Source organism: Lampetra fluviatilis, chromosome 22 (genome assembly GCF_964198595.1).
Source record: "Lampetra fluviatilis chromosome 22, kcLamFluv1.1, whole genome shotgun sequence".
NCBI classification, from domain to species: domain Eukaryota; kingdom Metazoa; phylum Chordata; class Hyperoartia; order Petromyzontiformes; family Petromyzontidae; genus Lampetra; species Lampetra fluviatilis.
This window is the reverse complement of record NC_136296.1, coordinates 700,624-720,000: the sequence shown is the minus strand read 5'-3', so window position 1 is coordinate 720,000 and position 19,377 is coordinate 700,624.

Below are 19,377 nucleotides of genomic sequence, written 5' to 3'. Positions count from 1 at the left end.
CCCAACGTCTTGCTCCGCGCAGAAGGTTCCTGGGCTTTACCACACGGACCCCCTCTATCCCCCTTACCTCACGTCCCTCTCTCCGGCTCATCATATCCTGCTGGCAGACAGGACTACTCTACCTCCGATCCCCTTCTGTGCCAGCAAGCAGCGCTACGCGCCATAGTGACCCATGCCATGTCACTACATCACGCCCCCCCTGTGAAAAAAAACCAGCCATCCCGGCTGACCTCCATACCTCGCGTAGCAGGACACCGAACACAACAAAAACAAGCGTCATCCCACCCGCGAGTTAAAATAACAAGAACAATAAACAACCGGAACAATAAAATTAATCGGGAACGCACGGCAATAAACTCAGCCCCCAAGAATATACAACACCCAATGACCGTCAATGTGCCATAGCCCACAAGCACAAGAAGGACCTCAGTTCAACCGACAACCACAGCCCAGCTCGCGTCTGCGACTACCCGCCAGATGGCATTGGAATAAATAGGACAACAGGAAGGGGCTGGTTATTTGAACCAAGTTCCCATGGGTTTCCGGATCCCCAGAGCCCCACAAGCTTTTCATTTGCGGCCTCCCGTTTGGCCGAATTCCCCCGAGACACCTCCCGCGCTTCCGTCAATCACTTGAGGGTAAGGTGCATGGGCATGGGCACAGCGTCCTTCTTTTTGACCGGCTCCATGTCCAACTGAGCCTCCATGGGGGGGTCGCATTCCCTCCCGTACATGAGGAAAAAGAGGGAGAACCCGGTTGAGGCGTGAGGGGCCATTCTGTACGCAGTGAGAACACCCGGAACGTGTTAATCCCAATTAGACTGTGCCTCATTGACCTATTGGTACAGCATGGATGTGAGAGTCCTGTGCAAGTGCTCTACCATCCCATCAGTCTGGGGATGATAGGGTGACGTCCGGATCTTTTTTGTACCGTGGGAGTCACACACCTTTTTAAATAATTTAGAAGAAAAATTCCAACCCTGGTCCGTAAGGAGACGTCCCGGGGCCCCCTTATCCAAAACATACCCGTGCAGAAATGCGTCCGTGATGGACGCAGCCAACTGATCTGGCAAAGGCCAAGTCAGAGGCCACCGGGACAGATACTCCACCCCGACGAGCAAAAATTTGTTTCCCGTCAGAGTGGTGGGAAATGGTCCGAAGATGTCAAGAGCAACGAGCTCGTTAACACGGAACACCTGGATGGACTGCAACGGTGGCCGGGCCTGCCTCAATGGGGGCTTCTGGCGAGCGCAAATTCCTAACAAAATTCTAAAAAAAAAGTTGTATTTTTAACACTTCTAACACCAAATGTAGTGAATTACTCGTAGATACTAACAGTAGAAGGCAATATATTTATTATAACCTTCACAGGAACGAGAAGTAACTATACTAGGGTCAGGACAGCTAACAGGCTGCCTGACCAACAATGCCGACGAGGTGAAGACGGTGACGAGAACTCCAGCAGCACGACGGTTCCATTCCAACAACAGCCTCGAAACCTCGCTCAGGGTCCTCCCTTTACACACCCAGCGTGGCCTCGCTCCGCCCTCGGCCACGCCCCCCTTCTGGACCCCACCGTAAGGTTCCCAGGCTTTACCACACGGACCCCCTCTATCATCCCCCTTGCCTCACGTCCCTCTTTCCGGCTCATCACATCCTGCTGGCAGACAGGGCTACTACACCTCTGATCCCCTTCTGTGCCAGCAACCAACGCTACGCGCCTAATGACCCATGCTTATGGAGGCCTATCGTACATTCGTATGTAAAAAATGAACATTCAACTCTCCTGCTGGATATTTGAAACTTATGGCGGGACCCCGGGGTCCCAAATAAACGGAAGTCAACATCGTAATTAATTAATTTATATATTTTTGGCGACTCCGTCCCACCGCACACATAAACGCCGCGACCCACCTGGCATGGATCATTCTGTTGTCATGCCATCAAAGCACAGCGAGGACGAATGCGCAGAAGAGCTGAACAGGTGAATGCACTCCATGCTCGGGTATGGGCAGAATCATAAGTCTTATCCAAATCTGCTCAAACTGCCTACACGACTTAAGTCCTTTATTTGTCATAACGGTATGCATAATACATTGAAACTGCTCTCTTATATTTATAATTATTTGTGACTTACCAACTTCTTGTAGCCAGGATCAATCGATGACAATTCTATTACCTGCAGATATTTAACATGAGATGCGTTGCACCATTCATTCCTCCTGTTTGATAATACTTATCTTGTCCGTATGCATGTGCAGATAGGTTTTGTCTTGCGGTTAAGCCATAGTCCCCACATACCGCTCGTATCAATGCGGATAAGAGGAACGGCAACCCACTACTCTGCAGAGTAACATTGAAATAAACGCTTGTTACAATATGAACAGCGCATTGAAAACGCGTACTATTTTATGTACTGTTTACAAAGTGTATTCACAAATCCACACTGAGAAACACGATGATTGACAGAGGGGTGTACATGTTTTTATATAGTGTATTTAAAGAGAGGTACTGCAGGTAAGTAGTTTTCAGTTTTAAAGGCATAGTTTAACAAGACAACACTTGCCACCATCCTTCAAATCCATTGGTGAAAAAGAGCTACGTTTTCGTTTACATTATAATATAATATTTATGCGAGAGCTGTGGGCTTATGGGACCCCGGGATCCCGCCATAAGATTAATTTAATGAAAATAATCATGAGCATCTCTGTAGGAAATATAATTAACCAAATAAATGATAATAAAATATTCGTGAGTCATATAAGAAATAATTGCATTTTTCACGTCGAGAAACGGATATAAAGAACATTTCCTACAGTTGGAGAAAGAATTATTGATTCAAAAGGCTGATCATGGATATAAAATAAACTCAATCTATGACCACGGTATGTTTTGGTTGTACAGTAAACGCCTGAAAGGACCGATATGGACCGTGTATACCTAAGCCAAGCAGCTTAGACCTTGGTCAAACCTCTCAGGGGATCAGGGGGTAAACCGGGCATAGTGGGCCTTACCTCTAATGCCGTCAAACTGGTCAAAGACCACGATAAATGTGAATTCTCGTCCAAAAGCGTTTTAGATCCAGTCATCCTTCCACACAGTGAGCAGTCATGGATATTTCCTTCCGTACAGAGCATTTCTTGCAAATCGTAAACTTATTAGTCTTTCAAATATAATGTTTTTTAATCTAGTGATGAATACGGAATCTTGGCAGATGGGCAGATGCAATTTATATATCACTACGCCAAGCAAAGTTAAGTCTGGTAAGTTAAAATAATGCTAAATTCAGATGTCAGATGATGATGTTTATTGGCATGTGAACAATTAACCAATTCCCTCTGAGGTCAATGTTCAGATTTTTTTTTATTCTGAACTCCTGCTTGAGCTGGAAAAAGTGGCATCAAATTGTATTTTTACAAAGAAATCTTGATCCCAAAGCAGTCCACCATACGGACATGACATTGGAAGGTGCACTCACTGGGTGAGTTGAAGTGTAAATCGTGCCCCTTCCAGAAACAAAAATGTAAAAGCCAACAACAAATGGGATTCCCAGGCAGTCTCCTATTCAAGTTTCAACCAGCCTCGCCCAGCGTAGCTTCCAATATCAGATTAGCGCAGGCGTATTCAGGGTGATATGGTCATAGGCAATGCTTTCTGAGACCAGTAGCAAATTCATCTCTCAAAAAATAATATTCAACTGTACTGCTTTATATTTAACGCAACATAATCATGAGCATCACTGTGGAGAATATAATTAACCGAAGAAATGAAAATGAAAAATCCCTTCGTCATCTACATTTAATTGTATTTTAACGTCGATAAACGGATATAAAGAACATTTCCTTATTATTGTTTCACAAGGCTGCAGGGAATGAAAACGGCTTCAAGGGGTCTTCATCTAGCGATGCTTAGATTATCGATGACCGTGGATATAAAATAAACGCACTGTATGAGCAAGGCATGTTTTGGTCTTTCCATTAAACACCTAGAAGGACCAATATAGACCGTGTATACCTAAGCCAAGCCGTTAAAACCTTGGTCATGTTGTATTTATTGGGTTATAAAATTTTGATGAAAATAATAAAAATTAATAATTTTCCGAAAAATGCGCAAATCGCATTAATTATGTTAATGTGTGAGTTAATATGCATAAAATATGATAATTTGAGTAATTATATGCATGAATTATGATAATCACGGAGATAATCGTAGTAATTTATGCGGATGCTTGCGATTATGTTACTGTGAGCAGTTATGATAATTAGGCTTAGCTTCGTTTATCCATTGTTATATCAATCAGAATAATACGATTATCATCGATTAAACGTTTACCGATTATCTTAGTGTGTGTTATGATATTTTAGGTCTCCATTTTCATATCTCATCGCAGGATACAGTTATCAAGAATAAGATAGTTTTGCATGGACTTGGAAAGAAGCACTCGAACCGTTGGTGATAAGCAATTTTATTCTAAGCAAGCACATGACACTCTCTTATCCGAAAGCAAGTATACGTCAATAAATTCATGGACAAGATTATGCAGTAACGAAAATGAATGACTAAAAATACTTCTTCGTTGGCGTGATTATGCAGTTAACGAAAATGAATGACTAAAACATGTCTTATTCATGTAACTCGACGACAGCAACTGCTTTGCACGATCCGTTGATATTGAACGCACCACCTCGAAATGGCAACCCTTTTTTAAACGCACTGACAATTTTTTTTTAAGTCTTATTCGTGTGCGTGCTGTGTGTGCGTTGTCCCCTTGTAATATTAATTAATTCTTAGAGCCGGGAGTTGTGTCGTTAGCTTGTGTGGTGTGGGAGGATACGAACAGCGGCCAGAAGTTTTCTCTGGGTTGGGCGTGGCCGCCGCTCTGCTCCTGCTGCTCCCTCGCTCTCTCTCCACTGCTGGACGACGAGTTGGCACGATGCTGTCCTTGAAGATGCTCGGTCGCTCGTTGTCGCTCGTTGGCGCTCGGTGGCGCTCGGTGGCGCTCGGTGGCGCTCGGTGGCGCTTGGTGGGCGCTCGGTGGCGCTCGGTGGCGCTCGGTGGCGCTCGGTGGCGCTCGGTGGCGCTCGGAAGACTTTGACTCTCTTTCTCCACTGCGGGATGACGAGTCGGTTTTGGTTGATGCTGGTTGATCTGGGTGTGTATTAGACACACGGCGCATTCAACAGCGCTGTCCTCCTCCTCACAGCCGTTTGACCAGGCTTTCTCCACTGCTTCGCGCTCTCTGCTTTGCTCGCTTGGCGATCTCCGCCTTTCCTGCGGGTTGTTCGCTGGTCGTCACTCTGACGAGGAGCGATGCTTCGTTCGTGGCAGGGTGGACGTTGGCGTCTTTGTTGGCTTCACTCGCAGCTCGGCGACTCAGGGTAGCGATTCTTCTCAGGTGGTGCAGACCTCGGCTTGTAGCTGCACGTCGCTACCCCGCGAACCTCGTCATTCTGGATGACGAAAACTTCTTCGTTGTCGGCGTTGAGATGAGGTGGGGCCCAGGGCCTCTGACGAGATGTGGTGGGGGCCGAAGCCCTTGACGATCTGTGGTGGAGCCGGAGCCCTTGACGAGGTGGGGCTCAGAGCCCCTGGCGATCTGTTTTGGATGGATTTTCCTTTGGCTTATATCTCGAAAAATTCCACTCAGTTTCCCGAGTTGTTCAAAGGTTGTCATAAAACATTCCTGTGGGTGTGAACCATCTGCGTCCGTGTGTGTGTCGTGTGCGTGTCCGTCCGTGTGTTTCGCGTGCGTTTTTGTCCGTGTGTTTATTAGCTTTGAAGACACAGCTGTGTGTCGTTCTGAAAGGGTGGGGGCCTCGCGCCGGCGTCACCTCATTATCCATTAACCCGACCGATGATTCGCGTTCGCATTGAGTTATATATATTAAAAAAATATTCGAATCCATGTTTTTCTTTCTGAATAATATTTGTCGCGAAAACCTACGCGTTAAGCGAGCTTAATTATTCCCTCCCTTGCTCGGGGATCATATCTTTTGTCTCACACAGCTTAAGTTGTTTTGGTTTGGAAGTTGAAATGCGACTTATTTCCATTATGCCCAAGTTATGCCGAAAACCGTGTTCACGATGTTTTATCGTGACCCGATCTCTCATGGAAATGTTATTTCCTCGCGTGTGCAATTTTTGCTGTCCGTGTTGCGGGAAGACAAAGACGGTTGTTTCCACGGTGGGAGCACCCGGCGCATGCGCTTATTTATTTATTTATTTTCCGAGGACGTGTTAATTTCCTTTGAGCCATTGCCCGGGAGCTTTATTGGTGTCATTTCCTAGCTTTTGGCATGTTCGTGTGGAGATCCTCTCGGGAAGACAAAGACGGCCGTGTTGCTCGCTTCCCATGGGGTGTTGTGTTTGGTTAATTTTGAGGCTTTTTAACGAAAGGGTGTCATTCTAACCCCCCGCCTGCCATTCCCTCCTCCCTTGTTCCTCTTGTGTGAAATTCGGGGAGTTTTTATGACCTTGATTGCCCTCTTTCATGCCCTCTTTCCTTTGAAATGAGGTATGCGCGCATCTGTGGAAGTGTGGGGGCGTGTTCGTTCCACGTTGCCCCGTGTCTATTAAAAAAACGATATTATATATGTTGGCAGAATAATTCTTAAAAAAAAAAAAATATTAAAAAAATATATCAAAAGGGGGTACATACACAACAGTCCGCCCTTTTGAAAATTATCAGGGGTCGATTTGGCCACTGGCGAATTTTCAAACAAAGTAATGCCCCCTTTTGTCATGAATCCCATCAGCCGCCCTTACTCTCGGCGGTTATTTCTTACGACGCGCGTGTACGTATTACAATCTTAACCTGGTTACATCTGAAATAAGCAAAGAAAATAACAACACGACAAACATCGATATTGCGTTACATCGGTTCTCATACATCATAACTCTGACGAATATTCATTTTTGTTTTTGCTTAACATGGTTACATTTGAATTAAGCAAAGAAAATAACAACACGTTAAACATCGATATTGCGTTACATCGGTTCTCATACATCATAACTCCGACGAATGTTCATTTTTGTTTTTGTTAAATCCTGGGAAACGCTAGGTAGCGGTTTCGAACGCATTTATGCGTTACCTTCCTCATGTTGCCTGGTTTACCACTTATCACTTTGATAATTCGATCACGGTTTTCGGGTTCGTTTTTGTAGTTTCCTCTCTCACTCTCTCGCGTCGTGGGAGTGTGTGGTGAAAAATTGTGCTGCACATAACCAGAATTTGCGCACACGACCCACTTTGACACTTGGTTCGTGGCGTTCGCTCTCTCTGCGATTACATGCACATTTGCCGAGTCAGTGTGTCGATTTAATTCTGTGCCTCGTAATGTTGCCCTCTTTGTTTTTACGAGTGTGTTAGATTCCAACACCATTCCCGATATGTCATGAACATTCGTCTCCATTTTAGCACTCCGATCCACATAAATTTTGGTTTCCCTTGGATATTTTTCATTCAAAGGCTCACGCCTGCGCTCCTCAGGGCGTGTCTCTGTGTTCTCTCTTTGTCTCTGCTGTCTGTTATCTACTGTCCGATCATGCTTCAATGCAACCCTGTCCCTGTATTCGATCCGCGCGTCATTTACAAGAGCACTGCTCGTGTTTTTGCCCGCCCTGTCACTTGCAGCCTGCTTGTATTTCCCATTGAGCTCAGGGTTTAACAAAACCTCGGCGGGTGGGGCGCGTGTTGGCCGCTCGCTCGCACTCACTGTGGGTGGTTCATCATGTATTTGGACCGCATTCTGTGTTATTCTTCTATTCCCTCCTGGTATAGCCGGTGGAGGAATTGGTCGTAATTGGACTGATTGTGTTTGACCTCCCATCCTGCGATTCTCGTACATTTTTGGCCCAGTGTTACTCCCCTTTGGGTGCCAAATTTTTCCTAGATTGTTACTTTGCCATTTTTGTGGGTAATTTTGACCTTGCGTATGTCGGGGCATGGGGTGTTGATATGATTCTGCCCTTAGCCTCCACATTCTGCGATTCTCCTGAATGTTCGCATCCATACCTCCGCAGTCTGTGTACCTTCCTGCTGGATGGTTATCTCGCCATCTTAGTGTGCAACTTTGGCCTCGTGTGTGTCGTGGCATGGGGTGTTGGTATGGTTCTGTTCTGAACCTCCCCCTCCTGCGATTCTTCTGAATGTTCGGCTTTGTGCCGCTCTCATTCTCGTGCCAACCTCTCTCTGGTTTATTTTGCCACAGGTGCGTGTGTGTTTGCTCCTCTAGGCATTGTGGGACTGCTCGGTGATTTTTATTCCTCTCTGAGAGGCTGGGTTCCTTATCCCTCTCCCTGTGTTCTGGATCCGAATTACGATTCTTAGCTCTGTATAACCATGCCATGTACGCCTTGCTCTCTATGCGGCGTAAGGATGCGGTTTCTGGATTCAAAACCATTCTCACCCTTTCTGTAATCTCTGGGCTCAAGGATTCAAAAAACATAATTTTGAACATTTTATCTCCTTCGTGGTATTGATTCACATCGCCTGCGTAATACGCTCTTTTAAATTGTACGAGGTAGTCACGTGGATCTTGGTCCATGCCCTGGGTCATCGATTTTACAGCATAAAACCCTTCAGTGAGTGTCGAATATTCTCCAAACTTCCGAATCACTGCCAGGCTCAGTTGTTTAAAATCATTTCTAACCTTGTGTGGTAGTGACTTTACCCATGGGATAGATTCTTTATGTAAGCTCCGTTTCAACAAACTCGCTTTTTCATCCCGTCTCCTCAGCCCTCTAATCATTGCCTCCTCTTCTACTGTTGCAATATGTGTGTGTATATCCATGGACTTATTGTGGGGGTCAAAATCGGGAATTCTGACTAGAGCCTTGTCCATCAATTTAAGGGTTTTACTGGTGAATAGGTATTCCGAAAGTTGATTGCCGACAGCGTCATCATCAAACAAGTTATCATCAGGCAATCTGTCACTTTGGTCTGTGCTGTGTCGCTTGTGTTTAAGCGGCGTGCATTTTGTGTGTGCGCGCCCAGTGCTGTGTTGCTCGTGTTGCCATTTCCCTTCAGTTTTTGCCTCTGCCCTTAGTGGAGCATGTCCTGTCGACTGTACTTTAACATTTTGCCTCCCTCTATCTGTGAAGTTGTCAGTCTCACATGTTTTTGTTTGCATATGTATCTCTCCATCCCTTCTCTCGAATTGTGAGGGTTTCCCTTTGTCAAGGATTTTTTGTTCGATATCCATAATTTTTTTGCGATCAGTCCCTTGACTCTGTCCACGTACCCAAGAGTGTGATTTACTGTTACTTTCATATTTATTCTGTGGATCAACGTCTGTGAGTTTCGCTGGTGTCGCGAGCACTGATTTCTCTCCTGTTTCCTTTCCAACTTTTTCCTCATTCCCCAATCCCTGTCTGTATGCCTGTGTGGGAGGGCATGAGTCCTGTCCTGCCTTCTCTGCAGTTTTTGCATCGTGTTCGCCTTCGTTACATTTTATCCAGTCAATTAGTTTCCCCCGAGGTGTGTTCGTGTTATCGATACAGCTCCCTTCCCATATGTCTCTGACTTACTGCTTTGTAACAGATTGGTCGGTACGTTTTAATACGAGCTCCCAGTATCCCGTAACCCATTCAAAAATTATTCTTAATCCTAGCATCTTAGGTATGGCAAGAGTTACTTTGACATTTCCTTTTAGAGTGCATATAAAACAATTATCTCACAGAGTGTAGTCAGTTTGACTCGAGCTATTGTTATTTTCCGATTCAGAGTGCGTACCTCTAACACCATTTATCACAGGATGCAATCGGTTTGATACGATATTATCTTAATTCCACTGTCTCTGTTTCAACTTGCTATTCTGGGTTTTAACCTTAGAGGGCGTTTTTTTTGTTTTACGCCCGTTTACAATCACCATGCAATGTTCGATCCCGATATTCTGGTTAACACGTAGTGGTTCATTCCATCATCCATGCAAAACACTGTCTGCGAGAGATCCCGGACGAGCCCCAATTATGTTGTATTTATTGGGTTATGAATTTTGATGAAAATAATAAAAATTAATAATTTTCCGAAAAATGCGCAAATCGCATTAATTATGTTAATGTGTGAGTTAATATGCATAAATTATGATAATGTGAGTAATTATATGCATGAATTATGATAATCACGGAGATAATCGTAGTAATTTGTGCGGATGCTTGCGATTATGTTACTGTGAGCAGTTATGATAATTAGGCTTAGCTTCGTTTATCCATTGTTATATCAATCAGGATAATACGATTATCATCGATTAAACGTTTACCGATTATCTTAGTGTGTGTTATGATATTTTAGGTCTCCATTTTCATATCTCATCGCAGGATACAGTTATCAAGAATAAGATAGTTTTGCATGGACTTGGAAAGAAGCACTCGAACAGTTGTTGATAAGCAATTTTATTCTAAGCAAGCACATGACACTCTCTTATCCGAAAGCAAGTATACGTCAATAAATTCATGGACAAGATTATGCAGTAACGAAAATGAATGACTAAAAATACTTCTTCGTTGGCGTGATTATGCAGTTAACGAAAATGAATGACTAAAACATTTCTTATTCATGTAACTCGACGACAGCAACTGCTTTGCACGATCCGTTGATGTTGAACGCACCACCTCGAAATGGCAACCCTTTTTGAAACGCAATGACAATTTTTTTTAAAGTCTTATTCGTGTGCGTGCTGTGTGTGCATTGTCCCCTTGTAATATTAATTAATTCTTAGAGCCGGGAGTTGTGTCGTTAGCTTGTGTGGTGTGGGAGGATACGAACAGCGGCCAGAAGTTTTCTCTGGGTTGGGCGTGGCCGCCGCTTTGCTCCTGCTGCTCCCTCCCTCTCTCTCCACTGCTGGGCGACGAGTTGGCACGATGCTGTCCTTGAAGATTCTCGGTCGCTCGTTGTCGCTCGTTGGCGCTCGGTGGCGCTCGGTGGCGCTCGGTGGCGCTCGGTGGCGCTCGGTGGGCGCTCGGTGGCGCTCGGTGGCACTCGGTGGCGCTCGGTGGCGCTCAGTGGCGCTCGGTGGCGCTCGGTGGCGCTCGGAAGACTTTGACTCTCTTTCTCCACTGCGGGATGACGAGTCGGTTTTGGTTGATGCTGGTTGATCTGGGTGTGTATTAGACACACGGCGCATTCAACAGCGCTGTCCTCCTCCTCACAGCCGTTTGACCAGGTTTTCTCCATTGCTTCGCGCTCTCTGCTTTGCTCGCTTGGCGATCTCCGCCTTTCCTGCGGGTTGTTCGCTGGTCGTCACTCTGACGAGGAGCGATGCTTCGTTCGTGGCAGGGTGGACGTTGGCGTCTTTGTTGGCTTCACTCGCAGCTCGGCGACTCAGGGTAGCGATTCTTCTCAGGTGGTGCAGACCTCGGCTTGTAGCTGCACGTCGCTACCCCGCGAACCTCGTCATTCTGGATGACGAAAACTTCTTCGTTGTCGGCATTGAGATGAGGTGGGGCCCAGGGCCTCTGACGAGATGTGGTGGGGGCCGAAGCCCTTGACGATCTGTGGTGGAGCCGGAGCCCTTGACGAGGTGGGGCTCAGAGCCCCTGGCGATCTGTTTTGGATGGATTTTCCTTTGGCTTATATCTCGAAAAATTCCACTCAGTTTCCCGAGTTGTTCAAAGGTTGTCATAAAACATTCCTGTGGGTGTGATCCATCTGCATCCGTGTGTGTGTCGTGTGCGTGTCCGTCCGTGTGTTTCGCGTGCGTTTTTGTCCGTGTGTTTATTAGCTTTGAAGACACAGCTGTGTGTCGTTCTGAAAGGGTGGGGGCCTCGCGACGGCGTCACCTCATTATCCATTAACCCGACCGATGATTCGCATTCGCATTGAGTTATATATATAAAAAAAATATTCGAATCCATGTTTTTGTTTCTGAATAATATTTGTCGCGAAAACCTACGCGTTAAGCGAGCTTAATTATTCCCTCCCTTGCTCGGGGATCATATCTTTTGTCTCACACAGCTGAAGTTGTTTTGGTTTGGAAGTTGAAATGCGACTTATTTCCATTATGCCCAAGTTATGCTGAAAACCGTGTTCACGATGTTTTATCGTGACCCGATCTCTCATGGAAATGTTATTTCCTCGCGTGTGCAATTTTTGCTGTCCGTGTTGCGGGAAGACAAAGACGGTTGTTTTCACGGTGGGAGCACCCGGCGCATGCACTTATTTATTTATTTTCCGAGGACGTGTTAATTTCCTTTGAGCCATTGCCCGGGAGCTTTATTGGTGTCATTTCCTAGCTTTTGGCATGTTCGTGTGGAGATCCTCTCGGGAAGACAAAGACGGCCGTGTTGCTCGCTTCCCATGGGGTGTTGTGTTTGGTTAATTTTGAGGCTTTTTAACGAAAGGGTGTCATTCTAACCCCCCGCCTGCCATTCCCTCCTCCCTTGTTCCTCTTGTGTGAAATTCGGGGAGTTTTTATGACCTTGATTGCCCTCTTTCATGCCCTCTTTCCTTTGAAATGAGGTATGCGCGCATCTGTGGAAGTGTGGGGCCTGTTCGTTCCACGTTGCCCCGTGTCTATTAAAAAACGATATTATATATGTTGGCAGAATAATTCTTTAAAAAAAATTAATATTAAAAAAATATATAAAAAGGGGGTACATACACAACAGTCAAACCTCCCAGGGTATCCGCGGGTACACCAGTCATAGCGGGCCTTACCTCAAAAGCGTTTTAGATTCAGTCATCATTCCAGGCAGTGAGCAGTCATGGATATTTACTTCTGTAGGAAGGCCTTCTTGCAAATCGTAAACTTATTTACGAGAAAAATCCACGTGACCACAGGGAGAACAAGCAAACTCCATCAGCTGCAGTGATAAGGGTCAGCATTAGGAGGAGGAAGGGATGGTGGCAACCTCACTTGCAAGCGATATCGAAATGCCTGCTTACTAGCTAGCTGAGACCAGGCTACAGTGGATTTGAATGGGGAATTATATGGACTCCCACTAGTGAAGTGGAAGAATGGTAGGCGCATCTTGCCGATGACAAGCCGATGGTCCATTGTCAGATAAGCTAAAAGGTAGGTCCTGGTGTCATGGACATGGGCCCGCATCTGCTGTTCCATCACTATATAGCCCAGCAGATGTTATTGTTTTAACCCGGCGTGCATCCATGATGTTGTGTGGATGCACCAATGCCGAAACAGCATGTTGGTAATTATAAGCCCATGGGTTTCACAGATCAGTCCAGCTCAGGTGCCTGTGTAGGGATTGTCTCACACGATCCCTGGGATTATAGTAATCAAGAAGACTGGAGGAAACACTCCATGCTCTGATTGCTTAGCACACGGTGAGCAAGGATTGACTGGAACGTTCAAAAGAGAAAAGAGCTGGAGGGTTGGGAGCATCAGGTGGGACAATTAGGCCAAGATGAGGGTAAGAGTTCGGGGTGTTGCGGGAGAGAGCAATAATTAAGGTGTGGACTCGTGCCATGAAATAAAGACGTTACCATGTGGACAAAGAAAAGGACCAGAGTCATCTTTCGGTGGTCGCAGCAGTGGGATCGACTAAGCAATGTCTCGCCTGGTTCGCAAAAAACTACCCCCTGGGACTCTGAACAAGGTCGAGGAGGAATCCACATTTCTTCCAAACGCCCAGGACTGCACAGCCTGGAGATAGTTCGACGAGGGGTGGCTGGGCTGACCGGCCCGAGCCACGAGGGTGCGGAACTGGAGTCACATCACCAAATATTGACAGGAAAAACCCTCAACCCTGCAAATTCACAGGCGGCCGAGAGATGGGAACGCCAAACACAAATTTCAGAGCTGACAATGGGGGGAGGGGGAGTCACCATTAGCCTACCGTAGCGCTGCTCACACTAGCCCGTGCGGCCTTCCCACGGCTGGATCGCCTGGGGTTGTTTTTGTGGTGCTATGACCGCGGAGCAACTCTGCAAACGCCGCGATTGTCCACTACCCCCTACCCTGAGCACACGCACACACGCAGCACTTGAACCCACGTAGTGTGCTGGTGGGGGATTGCCTGGCATATCGGGTTTTAATCTGAAGGGTCCCTAGAAAGAAAGTCCCATAGTTTCCCAGTGCCAGGAGATTGACCGACCCTCGCAGGACAGGTTACATTGCGATGCCCCTAAAATTGGTTTAAAATTGTATGGGCGCAGAAAGAAAAGGTTCCCTGGGCCAACCGCAATGAGTTACTCACAACATTTGGGGGAGGACGGAAGGTGGAATATTAAGCAAGCAAAAGTGCAAGAACCCTTCCAGACAATGGGCAACGAGGGACAATGGGTGGCCGCCGCCGTCGCGCAGCACTCGAGGGAGGACACGGTAACAGGGGGGGCGGTAACCGAGGTAAGCGCACGATTGGCCGCGTGGTACAATGGCACCCTGGGCCTTTGAAGTTAAGAGAATAAAAAGAGTAGCCCGGGACGATTTTGCTCTCTTGTCTTCAACCTCCGGGCCGTCAAGACCCACTCCCTGCCATCCTGCCTTCTCGAGTCACTCGCAGCATCCGTGTGAAGCTAGCAAGTGCTGCTATGAGGCAGTGATAGGTAAAGTTTTCTCTCGTCCTTCTCCCTCCGACTCTCACGGCGTCCGTGCGACGCCATGAGTACAGCTTCGAGGTACGTGGTAGGACGTTTGAGTGACTGGGTTCGTAGGCAGAGTTGGGCGAAGCTATTCTCGCTAAAGTTCCCCCCCCCCAGGTCGTGTGTATTTGCGCCGTTAATACATTTTAGTACAGAGTATCGGTGCAGTGTGATTTCTGTGTGCGTGGGTGGAACCTCGGCGCGGAGTTGGTAATTTGAGTGTGTGCATGAGGCGCGCGTGTATTAAAACATACACGGCCGCTGACGCTCGCGCGTCCGTGCAGCCATATTAGGGCGGGTGCGGGGTAGCAAACGACCACCTGCTGGCGTGCATATTCACACAGCCGCTTTAGCTCTAGCCTTTGTGTGAAACAAGCGGCTCCAGGGGAGCGCGCGTGCACGCAGCCGCCTTCGTATTAGTGGTGGTGTACGTGGGCGTGTGTGGAGTAACCCCGTGCGGCGGTGAGCCAGCGCTGCAGCCATGTCCCTCAGAGAGAGCGCCAGCATGGGGGGGCCGATCACCCGGTTGGCGGGACCCAGTGGTAGCCGATCGACGCGGCGGAGGAGGGAGCGGAGGGGGCAAACGTTGCGCCCCACCTGCCCGGTGAGGGCGGTGGGGCGGACGTTGGCCCTCACAGATTCACTGGTGACAGAGCATCTGCTGTCACTGGTGTGAGCACTGAGGATTGTCTTGCTGGTGGTGGAGGAGAGTCGTTTCTCCTTGTGGTTTGTGAAATGTCTCCGGGCACAAGAGGAGGTCAGACACCCGCCGCAGGTGGTCGCGCAAGTCACTTAGCATTAGTGGGAACAGAGACAGTGCTACGCAGCAACCAGCCTTTGTTTCCCAGGTGTTGAACACCTCGGAGATAGCGACGACGGTACATATGGGGACATTTTTGGCACATGTCATGCCTATGGCCACACCGCAGAAGAGCCACCCACCAGATCCGCTAGGGACAGTCACAGAGAGGAACAGAACGTCGGATGACTTGTGGATGCAGTCCATCTCTATGCAGAATCCCAATGTGTCCGATAAGCAACGGCAGCAGTTTGTGCGGCTACTTAGAGAATACAAGGAGACCTTTAGCAAGGCACCCTACGACTTGGGACACACCACGCTAATGGAGCATCATATTGAGATAGGTAATGTACCTTTTCGCCAAAACTCGTATAGGATGGGGCCGGTGGAATAGGCTCCCGTACAGGCGGATATCATCACTCCCACCACGAGCCCCTGGGGGGCGCCGGTGGTGTTAGTTAAAACATACAATGGCTCGCAGCAGTTTTGTGTAGACTTTCGCCGGCTCAACTAGGTGACATTGATAGTTTTGATCACGTTGCCATACATAGCAGGCGTGACCAAAAAGATCTCCAAAATTCTAAACAAACATAAGATCCAAGTCCGATTCAGTACAGTACATAAAATCCGTGATCTAATTCCATCTGTGAAGTATGTCATCCCTGACTTGCAGTACCCTGGAGTCTATAAACTGAGTTGCAGCTGTGGTGACTGTTACATTGGGGAATCGAAACGTCATATCTCTGATCGTGTCCGCGAGCACAAGTCAGATTTGAAACACGGTAAAATTGAGTCTTCCGCCGTTGACGATCATTGCTACAACGCGGTGGGCTCTCATGATATTTCGGTAAAGTCACGTAGGTAAAAAATGAAATTAATAAAAATAAAACAATAAAAATCACAACGTTTCGGAAGCAACACAAGTCTCCGTCATCAGGTGGGACCGTCACAGCCAGATTTGCTGCATCAAGTGAGGCAAGGATTCAAGATGTAATCCCTTAAATGCAAGTTGAGGGGGGAGGAGAGGGGGGGGAGCTCATCAGAATGTGGTAGCCAATGGAACGTATCGGGAGGGAGGGGGGCGGGGCTAAATGAAGGCACGAAGTGCTACGTAGAACGTATCGGGAAGGGGAGGGGGGCGGGGCCAAAAGAATGCACGACGTGGTACACGAGAGTCGGCGACGTGGACGTGGTCGCCGACTCTCGTGTACCACGTCGTGCATTCTTTTGGCCCCGCCCCCCTCCCCCCTCCCCCTCCCGATACATTCTACGTAGCACGTCGTGCCTTCATTTAGCCCCGCCCCCCTCCCTCCCGATACTTTCCATTCATTGGCTACCACATTCTGATAAGCTCCCCCTCCCCTCTCCTCCCCCTTAACTTGTATTTAAGAGCTTACATCTTGAATCCCTGCCTCACTTGATGCAGCAAATCTGGCTGTGACGGTCCCACCTGATGACGGAGACTTGTGTTGCCTCCGAAACGTCGTGATTTTTATTTTATTTGTATTAATTTTTATTTCATTTTTTTACCTACGTGACTTTACCGAAATAACTAAGAGTATGAATTCTTGCAGTCACGAAAGCTTCAAATCTAGAACCAGAAGTTTAACTGGGGACCCGATGAGGATGAAGCCTTTGTTACACTGAGGCAAACGCTCTCCCAAGCTCCCCCCTTGACGTACCCAGACTTCAACCGACATTTCCTACTGGACACTGATGCGAGTGATGTTGGCATCGCGGCAGGGCTGTTACAAGTGCATGACAGAGTGGAGCTCATTTTTGCTTACGGCAGCTGAGTGTTATCACCCGCGGAACAGAGATATTGAGTCACTCGCCGGGAGCTACTGGCGGTTGTTCATTTCGTTCAGCTCTTTCGGCCAAACTTGTACAGTCGCCGATTCACGGGACATACGAACCATGCTGCCTCGCAATTCTCATTGTGAATGGACCATCTATAAGGCCAAATGGCCCGATGGATCGAGCGCTTTCCGGAGTTCACCTATGATATAGTGCACTGCAAGGGTACTCGGCACAGTAACACGGATGCACTCTCTTGTCCTCCACCAGTCACGTCATATCCTTGCATTAATGGTGCCTTAGCCATCTGTACAACTGCTGGCAGCTGTCACGGCACGGGACCATAGCTTACAGGATCCCCTGACAGATCATGACCTGGGACTCACGCTAGCTGACTGGCTCAAGGCCCAGTCTGAGGATGTATCACTGCAGCCGATTAAGAATATTGCACGAGACGGATCCTCTGCTATTCCACCACCGCGGGAGAGTCAGTTTGTGTTGTGGCAAGGGTTGCTGATGAGCTGGGATGTGTAGTGTCCTGTGTGCATCTCTTCTGCTCGTTCTCTCTTCTTGATGCTCAAGGCTTGTGTGTGCGTGCGGGTGGCGTGAGTCGCACACTCAGTCAGTAGTTGCAGCAGTCACTGTCCTTCCCCTTTTATTGTTGTTGATTTCATGCCACCACTCGGGCCCCCTTTCTCTCACAACCACGCTGCTGCACAACCTGTCCCAGACATGACCCTGTCCGCGTTGCATCGACGGCATCGACCGGGACAGCCAACTACTGTGCGGCCGCGCAATGATCAGGCAAAGGCGGTAGCGACAAGAGCGGCGACGATGACAGCGACGAGGAGACAAGTCCAATCCCAGAACCGGCAGCCCAGAGCTCTCGCTCTCCGCTGCTTATATTCCCCTTGGCGCAGCTAGGGCGGAGCCCTCCAGAGGGTTCCAGGGGCTTCCCCACAAGGTCTACCATGACCCTTGCCCCAGTTCCTCCGCCCTGCCGGCACACCCGCATATATGCTCAGCAGCGTGTGCGCTAAGTGCCCACTTGCAGTTGCGGCTGCTGTACAACAGTCAGCACTATGTCACTACAAATGTAAGCCATCAAAAGCATTGCCTCATAGTTCCTACCTCGCTGACGCACAAGCTGTTCACCACCTTGCATGTCGAATGACTGCTGCATCTGGACAAACGGAAAACACTGTTAACACTACAAAATGCATATTTCTAGCCACACATGGCAGCAAGTGGGTAGCCGCCTGCTAACATTGCGCATGCCGCAAGCCTCCAGCATGGCCAATTCAGCCCCCCTTGCAATCCATCATAGTTAGCAGGGTCAATGAGCTGGTTACCCTGGACATCTTGGCGCCCTTTTCGCGTTCGGCTCAAGGGAACAAATTCCTTTTCAGTGGGGTCTAATATTATACGCACTGGCCCATGACGTGACCATTGGCCGACCAAATATCTCAGTCCATCGATGCTTTTATATGGGTATATGTGTTGGACAAGGGGACCCCTGAGAGACTCTTAAATGATCAAGGGAAAAAAATGTCCTCGCACCTACTCCGCGATGTATGTGACATAATGGGGACCAAGAAGGTTCGGGCCTCTCCCTATCACCCGCAGACAGACGGGATGGTGGAGAGGCTTAACCATACATTTATCGCAATGCTCTCGCAGGTGGTAGAGGGTGACCAAACGAATTGGCACGCTCACTTCCCGGCAGTACTAGACACATACCGTAGGGCCCCACACACGTCCACAGGGTTTTCACCTTTCTATTTAATGTACGGCTGTGACCCCGACCTCCTATTGAGCGTCAGCTTATTGACCTGCTACCTAGGTCGGCCGCTTGGCCGGCCTCAGTCAGATTATTGCTGCAGCAGTTACAAGAGGCTCGTGACGCAGCGGTGGCAGCGTCAGCGGCGGCGCAAAAGCCCAAAGAGCGCTTAAGGTTAAGAGCTTTTACACCTGTGTCCTTTAAGGTTGGGGGTGAGGCCTGGCCACATTGCCCACAGGTGCCGGAGGGAACCTCTGCGGAATTCCATGGTCCAATGAAGATTGTTGAAACACAACGCCCCCAGTGCGTACGCATACAACTTGGCCACTGCCAGTGATTTGTCCATCCACTTCCCATAGATAAACACCGTCACAAATATATGAGGAAAAAGATGCCTCATAAGGCCTTTCACAGACTGTTAGAGAGCACCTATTAGGGCCTACATTGCACATGATACATATGA